This window comes from Leptonychotes weddellii, chromosome 3 (genome assembly GCF_054177405.1).
Source record: "Leptonychotes weddellii isolate Sample4059 chromosome 3, ASM5417740v2, whole genome shotgun sequence".
NCBI lineage: Eukaryota > Metazoa > Chordata > Mammalia > Carnivora > Phocidae > Leptonychotes > Leptonychotes weddellii.
The window spans coordinates 41,999,690-42,022,091 of NC_138371.1; the positions used below are offsets into that span (position 1 = coordinate 41,999,690).

Here is a 22,402-nt window from a genome sequence, read left to right on the forward strand (position 1 = left end):
CCTCCAAATGTAAATGAGTCTTTAAGGCTTAATATGGTCAAGTATTTAGCCATGTGAAAAAAAAAAAAAGGCTGGTCCTAAACACAGTCTAGTGAAGGCTAGACAACAATGTGTTCCAATGGAGACTTTCCTTTGGTCAGGATAGATAAATTAACTCCAGTTGGATTTTGATGTAGATAGAGTTAATCTTACGAGTCATGAGAAAGTACTGGCTCTATCTTTGGGCAGTCTTGATATTTACCTTTAGCAGGGGATAGGAAAGTTCTGCATTTGAAGTAGATTCACAGTGATTTTCTTAATTTTCATAATTAAATATCAACTATGATAACAATATGCCTGGTATTTAGAATGCACAGACTTCTTTTTTCAATCAATAATAGTGACTAGATCAACTTTAGACATTATTCTCATATAAGTTAATAATCAGCTACTCTTAGTAATCTGGCTGAGATAATTAAACATCATTCAAGAAACAATCTAAGACGGTGGTTTTCAAATTGCACCCTATGGGGCACCAGGGTTTCTCCAGAGAGTTTTCAAGCTAACCTTAAGAGGCTTCCTAGGTGAATGAGGAACCACTACTAAACCCTACCCTCTGCAAGAAAAAGAAGTCTCCTTTGATATCTTTCAAGTAGTTAGCCCCTGTACATTCATATGTCCCCCCAAAAAATGAGGTTTGTAAATCACTGTTCTAAGAATCATAGGTATCATCTTTTTCCACAGATTCTTTAAACTCTATTCCTGAATCACACTGGATGAATACCTAACATAGGAACATTCCTTTAGCATAGATAGATGATAGATAGATAGATGATAGATAGATACATAGATAGATAGATAGATAGATGACAGAAAGATGATAGATAGATAGATAGATAGATGATAGATGATAGATAGATAGATAGATAGATAGATAGATGATAGATAGATAGATAGATATGCCTCCCAAATGCTCATTTCTGGTGGAATGAATGAAAAGAGGGCTTAATAGAAGTTTCTAGAAAGGCAGTTTATAGCTCTCCTGGAGGGTGATAAGAATCCAATTCTGGATGTTAATGAGAAAGCATCTCATCATGATTCCAAGTGGCAGATGTCCTTGGGATATAAGGACTAGATTTAGAATGGAGCTAGCATGAAGGATGATTGAATAAAAAGGTGTAAAGAATTCATGAACTTGATTACAGTGTTTACCTTTGGATTGAACACTCCTAAAATTTGATCTCCCTCTGACTTCCATTTATGTAAACCATTACAGGTTCTATTGTTTAATACACTTTCTTTTTTTCTGCCACTTGCAGCTGAAATCATCCTGACATATATGTTCCAGAGAAAGGAGGTAGCTTGTACAAAAACACAGTGGTAAGAATAAACTCAGCATGTTCAGAGAACAGCGAGGATGTTACCAGGAAGTTATAAAAGAATAAAGATGAACTCAAGTGGTTCTGGGTACTGATGAGAAAGAAGATAGGGCTGCAAATGTAGATGGTTTAAGGGAATGAAAGCTCAGATCAATGGAATTGAGGTCTTAAAGAGTCAGCAATGTAGAATAATGCTGGAATGTAGGGTTACAGAAATTTTGTTTCTCAGGCGAGAAATTTCCAATGACCTTACGAGCCTGATAAGGATGTAGGTTAATGGTAGCACTGGGGAATGAAGTAGTGATTCATATTGCCAAATAGCTTATGGAACGTGGAATGTAAGAATAGCTTGTCCAGAAAGGGCTCCAGTGTAAGGATCATTCTGGGGGAAGATGTATGTTTTAGTTGAGGCCAAAGAGTTGAGACAAAGAGAGGATTTTGTGAAAAGTTTGAGTTCAGAAGAGAGCTTAGTAAACATGGAATGTGGTTTCCAGAGAGAATAGAAAATGTTTTTAGAAAAGATAGGACTTGGATAAGTCAGAGAAAAGAAGGGGGAAAACTCTCAAATATATGTAGTGAAGGAAATATTATCAGTGGGCCACACAAACAGGATTAACGAGATGTGATGCATGGAAAAAAACAGCTGACTTTGAAATATTACATGACACTGCCATTTCAGGGCAAGCAGGGCTTTTGTTGGTCTTGGGCAGGAGGAGACTTGCAAACAGGTTTTCAAAGAGAAATTACGAAGGATTGTTATGAAAAATCCAGGGAAATCTTTTGTCAGTTGTGCAGTAAACTGAATTAGTTTCTAGAACCCCTTCTTAGTGCAGAAACAGCAGGAGTCTCAATAGATGGGCAAACTCAGGATAATTAAGTTCCTAAGGGAACGATAATTTTGTTGTACAGAATAGATTTCTTAGTTCTCAAGGAGAAGCATCAGCCACCCCACAGGATTTGAGCCTTTGGACTCTCTGTGTGGAACATACAGTACTTTTTTTAGGGGCAGATTATGTTCCTTTGAAATAAGTAAGATAACCAAGGAGGTACAATAAGCTTTTCAAACAACTATCAATCCTTGAACAAAAGTTTACTTGGTTATTTTACCTATACGTCCAGTGGAGAGAATCTCTTAGCATACGAAAATGTTTTCCTTTAAAGAAGTTTGTAAGTAAATAGTCTTCCCTCTGTAAAAAGGTGTGTTTTAAAACTGCTTAAAGAACTTTCTTTCTTTATTACATTCATGAAACTGAAAGGCTATAGGAACAAAAAAAGACTCATAATTTAAAATTAGTTTACTGAGTGAAAAAAATATATTTTATTATGAACTCGTAACTAAGAAAGACTATAAACTATTATAATCAAAAGATGCACAGAAGGAGGATTGAGTAATTAAGGATTTTGAATATAGATACAAGAGTTGGGGATTTTAAATACCCAACATATATTTTATAGAGTAGTTTTGTAAATAAAAGAAATAAGTGACATAATGAAGAAAAGAGCTTTATGTAATGAAGGTTATTTCTGGAAAGTTTTCTGTTTCCCTCTATATATTCCAGTAGTTTTTAATTATGATTATGGTGTTCTCATTGCCTCAAACATTTTTTTCTTTCTCTGTTAATCCATCAAGCGTATATTAATTTCTCAAAGCTTAAAATTTTTCTAACTTAAGTGCATCAATGTAACTTTTTTTTTTTAAGATTTTATTTATTTATTTGGCAGAAAGAGACACAGAGAGAGCAGGAACACAAGCAGGGGGAGTGGGAGAGGGAGAAGCAGGCTTCCCGCCAAGCAGGGAGCCCGATGTGGGGCTCGATCCCAGGACCCCGAGATCATGACCTGAGCCGAAGGCAGACGCTTAACGACTGAGCCACCCAGGCGCCCCTCAATGTAACTTTTTTAACTATAAATGTGTTTTATGTGCAAAAGTTCTACCTTAGCTATGCTGTACCTATTTCTTTAGCTTTTTGGGGAAATAATAGTGACTTGTTATTGATATATATGATATATACAAATAAAACAAACAAACAAACAAAAACCTCCTAACACCCAAGTTGTATGGGTACTCATTAAATGATTTTGGGTTTGCCATTGATTTTTTATTGGTCAGTGCTATTTACAATTATACATACAACAGCTCAAATAAAGTCAGCGTATATTCCTTTAGAAGCACCAAAGGAATGATCCAGAATATTCACTGTTGATACTCTCCATTGTATCCTACTGCTGTTTTTGGTTAAACTCGACAGCAGTCTAGGATACTATTTTTGCTAGTAGAGGCCTCTGATTCCAGATGATTCTCTGATCAAATTAGTTTGAGTAAAGTTAATTTAGCTGGGTTTATAGGATTTGGGTTCTCAGATAAGTACTTATTTCAGTGCCTATACACACTTCTTTTGCTGTGGTTAACAAGCACATGATAGAATAATGGATTTCCAAGGGTCACTCTATAGATATTTGTTCATGTTTCTAAACAACAGATCTTTGGGGCCTGAAGCTTCTATTCGTAGGGAATTTGATAAAAATTAATTATTATGACATGTTCAATAAATTAAGAGTGTTTAGCTTAAAAATTTTATGGAAAATCCTTTTAGGTGAATATCATTTAAAGCAAGAGTATTAAATGTTTTTGCTTGAAATATTAATAATAATGTAAGGAATTGGGGCCATTTGGAGTTATTTGTGAAGTAAAATCTCAGTGAGAGTGTTTAGGGAAATCAAATAGTTCAAATAAGGTTTGGAGTATGTTTTGGCTCATGGTATATTTTTTCTATGGATAAGGAAGAGTAAAACCTTTTGGGCAAAGTTGCACAGTAGACAGTGACAAGGGGAAGACCATTAATGATGAGCAGTTGATTGTTATAAATGTCGCAAGTCTATAAAAAAATTACAGCAAGAAATAATAATGTATCTATGTTTTTAGTCTTTTCTGTATAAGCCTCTCTCTTTCTGTCTTAGGTTTTAATTTTTTTCCCTCACTTTTTGGCATGAATCACTTACCAATCTTCCCTTTACTCTATATTTTTGTCCTTTTCCAACTCTGTCTCCTTAGTATTTTATTCATTAATTCCAAATTTATTGGCTTCCTCCTTTTTGCAGACATTCCTCCAAGCACTGAAACTCTAGAGATACAAGGCTTTATGGAGTTCTTGTCCTACGTTCACTGTAACATTCAATTCAGTCAACTAAGCAAACATTTACTAGCATCTCCTATGTGTAAGTCACCATCCCAAGAGAAACAAATATGCAGCACCATCTTTGACCTTAAGAAACTCCTATTCAGGTTGCAGAGACCAACATTTCAAAACATATAAAGCATGGTGTAATAACTGGTAGGTTGGATGTTTATTTAACTCACGGGCATTCTGAGAGAAGACCGAACTTTATACCATTGAGAACAAGGTAGAAAGAAACTACATTTGACACCTATGTTTCATTTCCTATAATGTATACATATCCAACAAAAACCTAATGCTTTGTCTTTTTGCTGATGTAATTTCTCCATAGTGGTTCAGTTAATCTTAAGTTTTCTCTATCTCTTTATAGTTAGAAGTCCTAACGGTCCTAAATGAAAAACAGTGGAAACCCTTTTTGTTGAGGGGTGAAGGAAAATGGAGAAATGGGTATCTGGGGAGAAGCATTGTGTATTAATTCATTCAATAAATATGTATTGAGCACATACTATATCAGGCACTGTTCTAGGTTCTGGGCATGTAACAATATATACAATGAGCAAAAATCTCCCCTCAATGAAGTTGTATTTCTAGGGGATACGACAATTAACAAATAAATATGTAAAACAGCATATCAAATAAGATAAGGGCTATGGAGAAAGACAAAGCACAGAAGAGAGAGAGGGAATATTAGAGTTAGGGTGGGCCTACTTTAGTGTGATTAGGAAGTCCTCATAGATAGGGTGACATTTGTGCAAAAACTTGAAGGTAGTGAGCCATGCAAGTACCTGGAGAAATAATATTACCCACCTAGAGGAGATTAAGTGCAAAAACCGTGAGGCATGATCATACCTTGTGTGTTCAAGGCACTGCAAGGTTTATTGCAGGGGCAAAAAAGAGGATTTTTTTTAAATGAAGTTACAGAGAAACAGAGAATCAGATGTCATGGGGGTAATGACTGCATGGGCTGATCAAAACAGGGGAAAGAGGATAACTATGACCAGTATGAGGTCATTTATTATCTCTTGGTCAGCATAATGAGGATCCAGAACCCAGTTTAAGTTGTAGGTCAGGGATTTGCCCTTCACAAAGACAGTAATTCAGTCTAGAGCAAAATTAACCCAGTTTTCACATTTTTAGAGAGTAAGATGGAACAGAAAGAGCTTAGTGTCAGGGAGTCGGTTCTATTCCCATTTCTATTCTGCCTCCAACTAGCTGGGTAATCTGGAGCTGATAAATTAAACTCTCTGGGTTTCCCTTTTGTTTTTCCTTTAAAATGAAGGGATGTTTTCTAGATGATATCTATGCTTTAAAAATTCAATTCAAGGATAAACAGCAAGAGAACCCAACTTGATGCTGCAAACAGAGCTTTATTGTTTTCGGAGGGCCCAGAATATCAGGTTTGTGTTTACATTTATTCTTTTTTTTTTTTAATTGATGGTAATTCTCATAAAGTAACAGTTTTGTCTATTCATTTCCTGTTTCTGGAAGAGGGGCCTTCCCTCTGGCTAGTCTTCCAGCTTATGCTCTGAACACCACAGTGTTGAAAATAGAGAATAGCAAGTCCAAGGCCATTCTCTGGGATCTCTGCACATTAATGCTCGTCCACTGTCCACTAACATCTGTAGCATGAATTGGTGCCATAGTGAGAAGCTTGCTGGGGAGGAGTTGTGGTCTCTGCCTCGTTGTTTTCCAGAACGAGTCCAAGCAGAACCTGTTACTATCTCTGCTGGGCCAAAGGCGTCCATGGTTACCGGAACATGTGGAAATGCATTGCACTTTCTGTGAAGTCATGATTTTATAAAATGAATTTATTATATAGCACTCCTCAGTACAAAAATGGAGGTCTCTGAGTTCCTAACAAAGTAAAATCTCTTAACTGCTTATTTTTTAGTTTTTGTGCATAGAGATTATCAATTTTCATTAGAATATTTTTTATTTAATTCATTTTTTTTTAAGTAGTTTCCAACGCACGGCTTGAGCTCATGATCCTGAGATCAAGACCTGAGCTGAGATTAAGAGTCAGATGCTTAACCAACTGAGCCACCCAGGCATTTTTTTAGAAGATTTTTAAAAAGCAAAGCAACAGATCACAAGACTTATGGAAAAAATAAATGCTTACTAAAAAACATAGTGAGAAACCTTATGAATAGAAAATTAATTGCTCTAGGAACAGAAGAATCAGCAAATAAAGTGGGTTTTTATAAGAAGAGAAATATTATCAGCTTTGGAAAAAAAAAATAACCCAACACAGAAATGGAGATGGCAAGTTAGGAAAATAACCAAACAAATGGAACTATATTTCCATAGTTTAAAGAGTCTTGACTGAATATATTAACGGAAAATATAAATGAAATGAAATAACTTAAATTCTTAATGCGAACAGAAAACAATCAAGGAAAATAAGCTGAAGAGTTCACTAAAGAGTTGAAGACATAGCACATAATTTCTGAGGGCAAAATCTTACTCTTTTAATACAAAAATTCATAAATAGTTACTTGATTTCTACCATCTTATTTTGCTTCTCTTTTCTCTCTTTCTCTTTTTTTAAGATTTTATTTTTTTTATTTGACAGAGAGAGAGAGATCACACAAGCAGGGGGAGCGGCAGAGGGAGAAGCAGGCTCCCCACTGAGCAGGGAGCCCAATGCGGGGCTGGATCCCAGGACCCTGGGATCATGACCTGAGCCGAAGGCAGACGCTTACCCAACTGAGCCACCCAGGCGCCCCTTATTTTTCTTATTTTCAATTATAATTCATACCTAATTCATCACTGAAAAATCCAAGCCCCCAGATAAAATATTATAGTATGTAGATGACTCATAAGATGGAAGGTACCACTCTAACGTTAGCTAATTATCTTTCCTGACCTATGAAGATGGCATTATTTTTAAGGCCTTACTGATACCTTTGTGGTCATGAGTTTGAGTGCCAGAGTCTCAACCAGTGAGTCACATCCCTAAGCTACACTAACATTCTCTTAAAGGGGGTCACAGTGTAAGACAGGAAACAGAATATCAACTACTTATTGTAATTACCCTTTTGATTCTGCAAAGAATCCCAGAGTGCCTGTTTTGCTGACCCTGAGGCTGAAGGACAGCACAGAGGGAACACAGTGACCGAAACTTCAGCACCTCATTGAAAGTCAGCAATTGGCAGTTTGTTTTTTCCACAGGATCAAATTGGAATGATTCTCTCCTTCCCCTTTTAAAATGCCCACATCCCTGGCCAGAAGCCTTCTTCACACCACACTTTTTCTTGGAACTGAAAAAAACAATCTGTACATTAGCTTTTGCTGATGAGAAATGAGGGGTTGGAAAAGAAAGGGAGGAAAGTGGAAGAAAATGTGAGGTATGAATGAACAGTGTGGTGACTGATTAAAGGCAGAGAATGCAGGGAGGACAGTAATCAACGATAATATCAGATCTAGGGGACTCTCAGAGAAGGGTGACAGTGAAGTGGGAAGTGAGGAGAAAGCTGGCTTTTGGGAAATATGAAAGTACTGAGAGAGCAATGCTCTGATTCAAGGATGAACACAGCAGGGCTGAGTTAAACTGTGTGGTATTTCTTTTTCAGCATAAAGAGTTATTCAAATGAACTTCCAGTAGATTCCTCTTACGTCTTTAGTTAATTATTAGATTGCTTTATGTAGTGAGACTTAATCACATCAGTTCTCATAGTTATCATTAAGGTGATTGCTGCCAAACTGGGTGAAGCATGATGACTCTCCTGGTCTGATTTGGGTAAATAGGACCTAAGACTTAAAGGTGAAGGCTCAATAAGAAGACAAGGTACTAAGAAGAAAGAAGCAGAGCAGAGCAAATTAGAAATCTTATCCTCAGTCTGAATGCAACATTTGCTGCTTGGTTTTTTACTTTGTACTGTCCTTTGAAGGGCTGTCAAATATTTTCTCCTTCTCCATGTGTTAGAATTTATTCTCTATTTTTGTTTCCCTTGGTGATCTGTTAAGAGATTACGTCATCTGACATTGAGCCAATTACAATGATTTCTGAAATTGGGCCTATTGCTGTAAACAATCTGGAAGCTATGCCATTGGAGACATTATAAGTATCGGCTCCTCAGGCTTTGAAGCCAAAGCAGCTTCCACATCTACCTCACGGCAAGCCCATTCCCTTCCACCTGCGCTATCACTTGGGGACAGAAAGAGATTGCTTGTGGATGGACTGCTGCAGAGACTACGTGAAGTCAACTCCCATGGAAAGGGCTGGTGTTGCCTTTCTGGAAGGCGTGGTTTCTGACCTATACTCTTCCGAATGGACTGCTGTACTGTGACCAGAGGGGTCTGAATGTGACCTGAAACTAAGAAGGCCCCATGGTGAGCGTAGCAAAGCCAACGTAGGACGATCTTTTTTCCATGTTCTCCTCCTGCTCCTTCAACAAAACCTTTTTTCTTTTCAGTTTTAAACCTGCTATTATTCTTTGATGGTATCATCTTTTTTTTTTTTTTTTTGATGGTATCATCTTAAAGGACTATCTCAATACGACTAATTAGTCTTAGGAAACGTATTCTCTCACTGTATTTGTTACCATGTTGGATGTAAAAATTTCCCTTCGCATCTAAAAGTTGTCAAAATCATAAAGAGGCAATTGATTTAGCAATTAAATTATTTTCCCTTTAGTGCACAGGCTCAATTTAACACCCTCTTCATATACTGGCAAACCAACATGAAAAGCCATGCAAAGTCATTCTCTTCTTTTATTATTTGTTCCTTAATATCCATCCTTACTCCAACTCCCACCCCGTCATAATATAGTCTGCAATGTCTTCAAAATATGTAGATGTGTGTATGTGTGTGTATAAACATGTGTGGAGAGAAAGAGGTGTTTATGGGCATGTGTTATTAATTTATATAAATTTATAGACTTCATTACCAATTATAGCAATGGAAGTACAAATTCTCTAGAAATTAGTCAAACAAGAATGACCAAGACCATTGTGAAAGATAATTTTAATTTGAAAATATAAAAATAATACTTGAGGTATTAAAGCAATACTGTGTTCATGGAGGGGATATTTAATAGCATAAGATGTCAATTCTTTCAAATTAATTCCATAAGATGATACAATTCCAATAACAACTGCATTCAAAGTTCCAGCTTATGGAATGGCAGAGTTAAGTTCTTTATAAGAAATTATGAGGGGCACCTGGGTGGTGCAGTCGGTTAAGTGTCTGACTCTTGATTTCAGCTCAAGTCGTGATCTCAGGGTCATGAGATCTTAGGGTCAGGCTCTGTGCTCAGCATGGAGTCTGCTTAAGACCCTTTCTCCCTCTCCCTCTGTCCCTCTCCCCTCATATAAATAAATCTTAAAAAGAGAAATTATGAGTTATAAATATATTAATTAGCATTTAATTTATTGCAAATTCATAGACTTAGATTTACCACCTTTGTTACCATTATCTTGCCATACATAATTTCAATAATATTAATGTACACATTATGGGTTGAATTGTATCCCTCCCCACCGCAAAAAAAAAAGACATGTTGAAATCCTAACCCCTAGTAGAGCAAAATGTTACCTTATTTGGGAATATTTTTTTTCCAGCTTCATTAATATATAATTGACCGATAACACTGTGTAAGTTTAAGGTGTACAATGTGATGATTTGATACATGTATATATTGTAAAATGTTTACCACAACAAGGTTAGTTAACACATCCTTCGTCTTATATAATTACAATTTTATTGCTGTTGCTGTTTTGATGAGAATATTAAAGCAACTTTCAAGCATACAATACAAACTATAGTCACCATGCTGTACATTATTAGATCCTCAGAACTTATTCATCTTATACTTGGAAATTTGTACCCTTTGACCCCATATCCCCCCATTTCCCCCACCCTTCAGTCCCTTGTAACCATTTTTCCACTCTGTTTCTATGAGTTTGATATATATGATAATATGATCTATGATATGATAATATGTACATAATGTTGGCGATCGTTCATCAGGAATTAGCCAAAGAGATTCTCAAATATAATATCCTTCAATGAAAAAGAGTAATTTTGTCATTTTTCTAAGATTCACAGAGTGCTTCTGAAATTATCATATCATTCTCATAATACCTAAAATATGTCTTAAAAGATCCTTTCTGTGAAGCTGCTGTTCAAAATACATACAAAATAATGGAGGTTACAACGATATTATCCACTTATATAACACTTGATAAGCAATAACTTTGAAGCATTGCATTCCAAAGTGCCTTATGGTTCCTTAACTTTGAAGTTAGAATCATACATTTCAATTAAATATACAAGACAGAAATGATATCGATTCACCACATAGTAGTTTACAGTTTTAAAGCACTTTTCCATACGCTCTATAATTTGAGGCTCACAACACCGTGTAGATGTAAAACATACATAACTGAAACGCTGAGGTGCTAAGGCCTTGACCCCAGTATCAGAGATTCTTAGCAGGGAAGCCAAGCACAAGAATTCTCATCTCAATGTTTGCAAATATGCTGATGTTTAAAACTGTCTAATTTTAAGAATCGCTATGTATTAACACATCAGTAATGAAAATGTTGAACAGTTCTTTCAGTTAGGGATAGCTTTATACAAAATGAAAGGCCATACTCCTTAGTGATACTTAGGGCTGCAATGACAAACAAATGAAGGACACACAGCTTTACCAAAGCAATTTCCACTGATGCGGCCCAAGTTAAAGGTTACTCAGCATGTATGTGTGTATGTGTGTGTGTATAAAATAAATGAAATATATATATAAAATAATAATAATAATATATGTAATAATTATTATTTTTCCTTTCATGAGTGATTACTTTTAAAATGTGAAACAGAGTAACTGTTGAAAGCCAAAGAAGAATATGCTCATCCAAAAGTAAATTGTCCTTCCACAAAATCACCCATTAGGCTATTTTTTTTCTTTCATGATTGGTAGGATGGTTTTGATAATTTTGGTACACAGAATAGCCTTCACCTGCTACCTAAGAGAGTAATATGCTATCAGTTCCATGTAACTAATTTGATTGGATACATGATGTATTTATCCATGAAGCAAAGCTTTTTCCTATTGCTAAATTAAAATAGTTGATGTAAGCCACTAAATCTAATGATTTTCATTATGTATGCTAACTTGTACATTATGTTCATATCTAACAATATAGGAAAATGATAAAGATGATAATTAAGTATAGATCATACAGATATAATTAAAATATGAAATAAAGCACTACAGTGTAAGCGTAAATTGTCTTTGCTTTGTTTAATTTGCCAGTGATACCTTGGGAGAGGTGTCTCTTGCATTCTTGAGGGTGAGGTTCTTTGGTCTTTTCTGCTTCTAGTGCACCATAGGGACCTGGTATTCCCTTTAGTCTACCTCAGACCAAGAACTCCCAGTGATCAGGAAATGGGTACTATTTTTTTCTTCTGTTAACTACTATTATGTCTGCCTGTGCGAAAACAAATGAAATGAAGCCAGCCAACCAACAAAAAACAATCGTACTATATGGAGCTTAAGAAGTCCTTTTTTTTTTTTAAGATTTTATTTATTTATTTGAGAGAGAGAATGAGATAGAGAGCATGAGAGGGGGGAGGGTCAGAGAGAGAAGCAGACTCCCTGCTGAGCAGGGAGCCTGACGTGGGACTCGATCCCGGGACTCCAGGATCATGACCTGAGCCGAAGGCAGTCGCTTAACCAACTGAGCCACCCAGGCGCCCCCCTTTTTTTTTTTTTTTTAAGATTTTATTTATTTATTTGACAGAGAAAGACACAGAGAGAGGGAACACAAGCAGGGGGAGTGGGAGAGGGAGAAGCAGGCTTCCGGCAGAGCAGGGAGCCCGATGCAGGCTTCCATCCCAGGACCCTGGGATCATGACCTGAGCCGAAGGCAGACGCCTAATGACTGAGCCACCCAGGCGCCCTTTAAGAAGTCCTTTTATTGAAAGGTGCTATACATACCCCAAAGCAGCTCAGAATAGAACTTGGATCTGGCTCTTTATTTAATCTATTGTGGAAGGGCCTGTGTTAGAGTAAGTGGCACTGGGAAAATCAATCTCCCTGAATGCCTAGCTACTCAAGAACAAAGAAATTACTTGGGGGAGAAAAAAAGCAGCTTAAAATAAAAGAGTGAAGAAGTACAAGTCTGCTTTAAGGACACTGCCTCAGTCTCAGAAGACTGACTTGAGGTAATGTTGTAGGCTCGCATGAGATTATTCCGTTTATTCCATGCCCCACATCCATGGACTTATGTCTACACTCCAAGGAGAGAAAGCTGCAATGAAAGAAAAAGAACAACTCTAGTGGCAGTTGCTTTATATTTTACAAGAGACACTGAAAACACCTCTGGTGTCTTTTAAAGCAGAGGAGCAATGTTTGGACCTCAGGTGCAGTGCAGAATGGCCGTTCAGACTAACCGACACTCAGGATAGGAATTAGGCACTGGGTCTCGGTGCCTTCGACATGAGTGGTGATGCCTTTGTGCACGTCTTGACAGCTCTGGCGGTACATACGACGTGGAAAGACAGCAAGGGTGTCAAAACTTACAGACGCAGCGGGAGACAACGAAGATCAGTATTCGGTAAGCATGTAAAAGACACTATCCTAAATAAAATGAAAACTATCAGGGAGGAATTTAGGGGAGTTGGAGTTCTTGCAGAGAGGGGAGAATCAAAGCAAAGAAGAAACAATTTTTTTAAAATGTTAATATGATTCTATTATTACCCCTGGGTTAGTGGCATCTAAACACAATGAAGCTGCTGACTTGATACGATGACATATGGAAAAATTGGAAACTAGAAAAAAAAAACAGAGGGAAGGAAAAAGCTACCTGTTTTCCTACAGGTAGAATCTTTGGACAGTTTTATGGAGAAAAAGATTTGGGTCAAGGGAGACATCAGAACCACATAGTTGCTACTAAACCATATGTTTAAAGGTGACCCACTGGATCATGCATTTCTGACTGAAAAGTTTTATGTACACTACACCTTTTCTAGCATGAACTGTAAAACTGAAGAGGAATATAAGAAACTTAAAAAGAAAGAAAACATTTATCAAATGATTGTAAAAGAATAAAGATGGTTAAGTAATGCAAATTCCTGATGGGAATAACATTAAGGGGAAGAGCAGTTGAAAAACAATCACATCCGAATGTTTGAATATAGACAAGAGACTAACAAGTCATTCTTTGTTTCCAATATGAAACAGATAAGTAGATACTTGCCAAGATATGATATGTCTGAGGTTCAAATCCATGTCCATCTGCCTGTAAATAAACCTACTGCTTTGGCCATACCAACGGGCTGCCTCAGAGTTGTGGAAGGGCCACTTTCATTCCCTCACAGCTATTCAGATCTCCATTTCCCAACACAGGTGATCAGCCGCACTTTAAACAATGTTTGTTTTATTATTCCTGAGAAACTGAGAATAAATAAATCTAAAATTTTAAAAAGATTTTATTTATTTACTTATTTATTTGAGAGAGAGAGAGAGAGAGAGCACATGGGTGTGCACAAGCGTGGGAGGGGGGTGTTGGGTGGAGGGGAGGTGCAGAGGGGGAGGGGGAGAATCTCAAGCAGACTCTGCATTGAGTGTGCAGCCGGACCTGGGACTCAGTCTCACGACTCTGAGATCACGACCTGAGCTAAAATCAAGAGTCAGATGCTTAACCGACTAAGCTAGCCAGGCACCCCATACACTGAATTTTAAAGAATGATCAAATTCAATTGCAAATGCAGTAGGTGATTTTGCTTTTCATAACTTAACATTCTTTTATAATGTAAACATTAACACCTTATTTATATTCTTTATAATTTTTTAATTTGTATACCGGGCTCTAGAGTACATTGCAACCTACACAATTCTGTCTACTCAAGAGGCTAAATAAGAAAGATTATCAACAAGAATTTGGAAGGGAAAAATGCACTTTTTTGTTCCTTTACTCAGAAAATACACCCTGGCTCCCAAACGCTGTATTATAAGAACTGTGTTTAAACCAACTGTGTAGGGACAAATATGAAGCATGGATGATGCACATAAGTAATAAGAAAGAGAGGGAGAAAGAAAAACATAACAGTCCCCTTTCAAATACTTATTATTGGTGTCTGGGGATACACCTAGGGAAAACTCTAAGAGAACTTATTGGCAAATTTAGAAATATTATACCTATTATAAAGCCAGGTCTACACACATACAATTATTTCTATCCTTAGGGATAAATGAATCCTTGCCTAATAGTTTCATAAGAAAACATTTTGTTCAACTTCAAGCCTTTCATAAACAGATATTTTCAAGTGAAGATAATAATGAGAGGGGTTTTTTTTGTACTTTAAAAATGCAATGCACATTTCTGAAGTAAATTCTCAGTGCTCTACCAATGGAGTATTATATTAAAAAATCTATTTTAAATGAAAGTATAGAAGAAATATAACAGCTTTAAGGAGTATATAAAATGTTCATGCTCCTTCTTGAACCTGAATTTTATAAAGGGAAATTGATGTTATTGCTCAGTCATCTAAATAATTATTTATATTGTTAACAGGGTAAATCATGATAGAATTATAGCATTTGGGGTAATAATTGCATATCAATAAATGTAATATTCACCCTGTGTGTTAAGATATATAGTACAATAACAATTTTTACTAGGTATAGCTGAAATTATCATCCATGTGTACATTATTATCAGCCATAGTATTTTCTTTACAGCTGACAGAACCTATGTGGAAATCGGTCTTTGTCTTATTCTCAAAATTTTAGTAAGTAGAGGAATTAGACCAAGAAAGCTAAATCAGTGATTCAAAATATACTCATGGCTTCATCCAAAAGAATTCTAAATACCTTGGAGTTAAATGCAGTATCACTGGAGTAAGCTTATGGTTCTTGGGGTGGTTAATCTGGTGGTGACCAAGATGGTCTTAATGTTTCGCTCAGCTTGATTAAACTTTAGATGGGCTCCTTTCTGACTCTAGGCATTGATCTCCCTTTTCCTAGAGCATTTTATTTAGAAACCTATAATTGTTTATTATTTCTTTCTCCCTAAAGTTTCACAACCCAGGAATGTTTTTCTCAAGGACCTGGTTGCTATCTCTTTGAAATGTAAACATCAAGGGAGATAGCATCCTTGTTTCCTAGTTTCTTTGGGAGGGTAGAGGCCTAACCTGAGGTGGGTATCTTGCTGTAAGTTATAAAACTACCTCCTGTCATGAACATATGAGAGGGGTGTACTTTTCCTCTGGGTAAGGCCAATTAACATACACAAAAGACCAAGATACGCTACCCCAGCTTTTCAAAAACTCTCCTGGTGGGGGCGAAGCAAGATGGCAGAGGAGTAGGAGACCTGGATTTCGTCTGGTCTCAGGAATTCAGCTGGATAGGGAACAAACCATTCTGAAAAACTACAAACTCAACAGGAGATCGAAGAACAGACATTCTTTATTCTTCATAGAGTGACTGGTCATTCAAGTGGTATGGTATTTGGGAAGTTGAAAGTTTGTTGGGTCCCATAAGCCTTTTAAGGCTGTCACAATTCCTGAGGTGCTTGCAGTTATAATTTGGTTGGGTCTAAGTATTGGAGACAGAGGAAATGAGTGTGGGGAAAAACGAACGTTTGTTGAACACTGTACTATGCATATCAGTGCTCATAGTTGTTGACTATGTTAGCCATGAAGTATTTACACAGTAAAATTTGTTCAGCAATATACTAACACACATGGTTTTCAGATAGTTTAGTAGTCTTCCAGTCCGGTACTAAGATACAGTACTACCACAATACGGTACAAGGTGGTGAAGTTATATCCAAAGGAGCAGTGATTGAGAGGAGAGGAAGAGAATCCCAAAGATACTGCAGAAATTCCTTCCATACCCCTGAGAACGAAGTACTTACTGAATGAGTGAGGCCAGCATTTATGTTAGCATTTCTTGGCATGAGTTCTAATAAACCGTTTATTCTTCCAGAGTAGTCTTTAATGGTTGAATAAATTAGAAAAACAATGAAGTAAACAAGGGCAAATAAGTCTCAGTCCTATAGGACTTCACAGATAATTTAATAAGCTAAGAGATAATAATCTCAAAAAGGGATTTACATTTTATTCCAAACTAAACTAATCAATGAAAACTTTTGTCCTATAATATCTCTCTTAGCCAATATTTTATGTACCATACTTTGGGACGTGCTCTCCTACAAGTAATAATAATAAGTGTACTGTATGATACCCAGATTCCTTTTATTTGGCAAAAAAAGAATTCCTGGTATAAAGGCAAAGGCAAAGCTAAAATGGCATGAAATTTTATTTTTGGAGGTATTTCTATAAGGGAATATAGAATCATTTATAATATTACTTTATTTTTCTCATTTAGACATTTACAGACAAGACTTTGTAGAGCTTCAATTTCATATGAGATGCAAACTCTCAATTATAATTAATTTGCGGTAATAAGATTACTGATTTCTATTTGAACTGATTAAATGAAATCTCTTGATTAAGATTATAAACCATAGATTCAAGTATTAGATATAAATGTTTATTCTGATTTGCTTCTAAGAAATTAGTTGCTACTGAGAGAAGAAAAAGTGTTTTTTTAATAACATACTTGTGACAGTTAAGCAAAACTTGCTAACTGAACTTTGTCACCAATGCTATTAATGTTATTTTTTTGGTATAGACTTGAAGTGACTATAAAATAAAACAATTGAGAGAATTTTACACTGTTGTTATCTTTCCATAATTCATTTTAACTATCTTTTTAAATAAGAAATCAAATTATATAGTTATATATATATGTGTGTGTGTGTGCATGTGTATTGTTAGAAATTTGGTATCCTTACTTATCTATCCATAATATCACACTTTAAAGATAATAAAATATTTTTAAAAAGGCATACAGATTGGAAAGGAAGAAATTTACTCTCTATTTGTAGATGACATGGTTGTCTATGTCAAAAAATCCCAAGAAATCTACAAAAACAAAAACAACAAACAGTACACAACCTCCTAGAACTAATAAATGAATTTGGGCTAGATTGCAGGATATAAGACCAACACACAAAAATCAATCCATTTCTATATGCTAATACTGCACATGTGTGGAACATTTACAATTGTGCCAATAAAAATGAAATACTTAGGTATTTATATATAGGTATATATAAACATAATAAAATATGTATAGTATCCTTATGCTGACAATTACAAAATACTTTAAAAAGTAGTTTTCTAAAAAGCCCTAAATAAACGGAGAGACATATCATATTCATGGTTTGGAATCCTCAACATAGTAAAGATGTCACTTCTCCCAAAATTGATCTATAAGTTCAATACAATTCTTACCAAAATTCTGGCAAGTTTTTTTTTAGATATAGATAAAATTATCTGAAATGTATATGGAAATGTGAAATGCATATGGAAAAGCAAACAAGCTAGAATAGTTAAAAACAATTCTGAAAAAATAATAAAGTGGGAGAAATCACTCTGATATCACTGAATACTAGTCAGCAAAAAAGAAGACTACTGATTCTTATAACCCCTCAGATGGATTTCAAGGGAATTATGCTGAGTGAAAAAAGTCAGTCTCAAAAGATAACATTATTTATGATTCCACTGATACGGTATTCTTGAAATGTCAATTATAGAAATGGGGAACAGATTAGTGGTCGACAAGGGTCAGAATCAGGGGACGAAGAAAGTGGCTGTGACATTAAAAGCATAGTTGAAGAAATTCTTACGATGGAACCATTCTGTATCTTGACCGTGATGGTGGTAACAGAAATCTACACATGACAAAATCAGATAGAACTAAATATATACATATACACACAAATGATAGCACATAAAACTACTGAAATCTGAGTAAGTTCAATGGATTGTTTCAATGTTAATTTCCTGGTTGCAAGATGTTACCATGGGGGGAACTGAGTAAACAGCATTGGGTATCCTCTGAGTTATTTCTTACAATTAAATGTCAGTCTACAATTATCTTAAAAGAAAAGGTTTAAAAAAGTAATAAAAGGTATGGTTAACAGAATGCATTTGTAAAAGATGAGGTCAAGTATGGGCTTATTTTTTGTCTTTATGATTTTAGTTAAAGGGTCCTTGAAGAGAAGATTATATTAAGAAAATATTTTGTATAAGACAAATTCTGTTATGGCAATGAGAAGCTTCATCTGTTTCTAGAATGGACAATGATACATCCTTATCCATTATTAGGATTAGATTAGCTGGAGATGACTTTTTTTTTTTTTTTTAGTCTACTCTGATCTCTCTGATAAATCTGGGCAAACCTAAGTGTTTTATTCATCCATTTACCCTCTACTTCTTAAAGCAGGTGATCTCCACAGGTATCTTACTGTATTTGACTGCTATCATACTAGATTTCATTTTTCATCTCGTTAAAGTTCTGGGAGTGCCTCACTTTCATGTGCTTTGACGGCAATGAGTTTCATGACAGTTATATCAATGGTCTCATTTCATTTATATTCTATTCATGTGATGTACCTTTCTTCTACTGTAGACCAAGCCTGAGTTAGAATAAATTTTGTGTGCTTCCTTTCATTCTTTAGCACAAATTAAACTGGTCTAAAAGAATACCCATATTAGTATTATTTTTTAAGATTTTATTTATTTATTTGAGAGAGGGGGAGAGAGAGGTGGGGGGAGAGAGAGAGAGCACAAACGTAGCGTGGGGTTAGGGGCAGAGGGAGAGGGAGAAGCAGACCTCCTGCTGAGCAAGGAGCCTGACACAGGGCTCAAGTCCAGGACCCCGAGATCATGACCTGAGCTGAAGGCAGCTGTTTAACTGACTGAGCCACCCAGGTGCCCCAAGAATGCCCACATTATTTTATTTGAAATTTTTACATCTTCAAATACCCCTCAAAATAGAAATATACTTAATTTAAATTGACAAAATTAAAATACATATTTTCCTTTCCAATTACAAAATTATATTAAGAAAATATATATAAGTAAAAATCACTCTTAATCCCCCTAAAAGTTATCTTTACAAATTTTATAATATATATATACATATGTGTATATATATATTTTTCTTTCTCTAGAGAGAATAAAAATTATATTATGCAAATTTTAGCCTACCCTTAAAAATTTAATAATATTATTTAATATTTTCTCATATCGATAAATAGACCACTATAAAATGATTTTCAAAGGTGTAATTAGTATGTAAATAGCAACATGTATATAACCAAAATAATTAGAATTTACATGGTATCCAAATTTTCACCACTTTAAGGAGTGCTCTAAGGAACACCATTGCTCATACATTTTATTTATGGTGCAGATTGAAGAAAATAATTATTTGGAATATTGTTTTGAATCTTGGTATGTTTTCTTATGCTTTACAAATACTTTAATATTAAGAAAACATTTCAAAATTGTTTTTCATACTAAACAATTGATAACTCTGATTAGAAATACACTAAAGTCACTTTTCTGCTAACTATATTGTCTAGGCCATGGCTAATGCATGAGATCGTGAATAAATGAATGAAGAAAAGCACTCCTCTCTATCTCATTGAGTTCCATATTCTCAGATGGCTAGCCTTTGTCTTTATTCTTTAATTTCCCAACAAGTTTATTGCAACATTCTGGTTCATTACTTAAATTAGCTTTGTCACTATGTATTGAACTTCTTTTCTTTTACAAATTGTCTACTCTACATGTATATGGCTTCCAAAGGCTATTATATTCTTTTAGCTACTAGTTTGGAACCCAAAGCTGATCCTTAAAAATACCTTTGAAGGACAATAAATACAAAACTCTGACTATGAATATGTTTGACCACCAAATGTCTTTTTGGTTGTTTTTCCAACCTTCAGAACATTTTCTGAAGACTACATAGAAAATAAAATTTCACATTGCAAGCAAATGATTTTAGTATTTAGAAAGATAAATGACTGCAGAACATGTTAATGACATACTTTCATTGGTAAAATATGGCAAGATAATAGCTGCAAATATAAATGTGGAAAGATTTTCTTTCAAGATCTCAGAAAGGGAAATAATTTTACCCACATTAGTTCCCTTCTTTCTGTTTTTACTATCATCATTTTGATTCAGGGCTTGTTACTGCACAGGATAGAGTAATGGTCTCCTGTTTTCCTTCCACTTCCATTTATTCCATACTGCACAGGACTGCAAGTATAGCCTTTCTACAATAGAACTCTCATAATTTCACCCACTTGTTAGAAACAAACAAAACAGAAATAACTGCCAATAACTCCTCACTGCCTACTGTTCAAACTTGTCTGGTTGTATTTTAAGGCACTCAGTGATCTGACTTCCACCTGCTTCTCTAGATTCATCTCTTGTTCTTCTTCATGGATGCTGTGCTATAGTCAATCTGGACACTTGGATGTTTCCTGAACACACTATGTGTGTTCTTGCTTCTGTACCTCTCCTTACTCTTTTTACTTTTTCTTGATATCTTGACTTCCACCATTCTTTAAAATGCCACCTCATTCATAAAGCTTTCCATGTGCCAAAATATCAGTTAGGATCACTTATTGCTTTTTTGAATCTCCACTTTAGTTTAGCCTATTCTGCTTTTAACAAACTGAAATAACAAGAAATATTATATATATAAGATATATATGTATAATATATTAAATATGTATTTAGTATATTATACATGTAATATTTAATATATTATATATATATTTCTGTCTCTGGTTCCTGACACAAAGCTCCCAAGATCTTTGTAATTTCCTGAGTGGTAGGAGTACTTAACACTGAGCTCCTAAATCCCTTGGAATTTCCTGGATGATAGAAATGTGTTTTCTTTAATGGAGTTACTCCTGGTGGGCTTCTTGGCGGCGGAGGGTGGGGAGGTGGGTGGGGGGAAGGGTGCTGGTCACCAGAAAGACCAAGCTATATGATTAGAAGCTTGGAAAGTGAAATGATTGCTTTCCTCAGAAATTTCCCCTTATTTTTACTTTTTAAAACATTTAGACTTTCTGTAGTATTTAAAAAGAGCCTGGAGACATGGCATTTAAAATAGTTTGGTGATGATGATACCTTTAAGATTAAAAACAAAACAAACAAAAAAAACAAGTAGTAGCCTGTGCCATGGAAATATCCTAATGAAGTCAATGAAATCTGTGAGAGCTAGAGATAACACACACTCAGCCACTCAACAGAGCCCATTAAAAAGTGCTTACAGAATTCACGGTGAAGGACACACTGAGTAAATGCAAGCTTTATAACTTTCCGAACTACCATCTTCCTAATCATTGCAATGGCCTACTTGAATATGAGAGAAGTGATTTTTTGCTAATCACAAACATTCACTGGGAAAACACCTGCTCTCTTTCAATTGTCTGCAATTTTAATGGCATCATAATGCAGGACTATCATGTCAAACAGTGATGTCTTTCCTCTTACAGTCACACAGATGTTGGAATAAATGATCAACATTGAACTCCTATTGTCTCATATCCCAGAGTAATAGAAGGAAGGATAGTCAATATTTCCTAACATTGAATTATAAAGTAAGCTGTTTAAAATTTTAAGATTTTTCTGATCAACATACAAGGCAAAAATTCAATTTATGACTTTCACAGGTGCCGGGGTGGCTCAGTCAGTTAAGCATCTGCCTTCGGCCCAGGTCATGATCCCGGGGTGCTGGGATTAAGTCCCACATTGGGCTCCCTACTCAGTGCAGAATCTGCTTCTCTCTCTCCCTTTCCCTCTGTGATCTTTCTCACTCTCATTCTCTCTCAAATAAATAAGTAAAATCTTTTAAAAAAATTATGACTTTCATGTTTTGAGTCAGAACTCTAGAGGAATCCAATGTAAGAAATTGATCTGGATTTTCTCTTTCTTTACATTTTCCCATATCTTATTCATTTATGTGTAATTGTCTTCCGCCTTTA

At 35.5% G+C, this 22,402-nt stretch overlaps 1 protein-coding gene and 1 long non-coding RNA gene across 2 annotated transcripts in view; one reads left to right on the top strand and one right to left on the bottom strand.

The window, feature by feature from the left end:
- LOC145720501 (uncharacterized) overlaps window positions 1-22,402 on the bottom strand; it is a 132,109-nt gene that overhangs the window by 35,484 nt on the left and 74,223 nt on the right. The gene's annotated exons all lie outside the window — the stretch shown is intronic.
- The window catches only part of TFPI (tissue factor pathway inhibitor), a 547,151-nt gene continuing 526,626 nt past the window's right edge, over window positions 1,878-22,402 (top strand). Inside the window, exon 1 of the mRNA XM_081813998.1 lies at window positions 1,878-1,882. The gene's annotated coding sequence lies outside the window, so the exon portion shown is untranslated. The remainder of the gene's footprint in view (window positions 1,883-22,402) is intronic.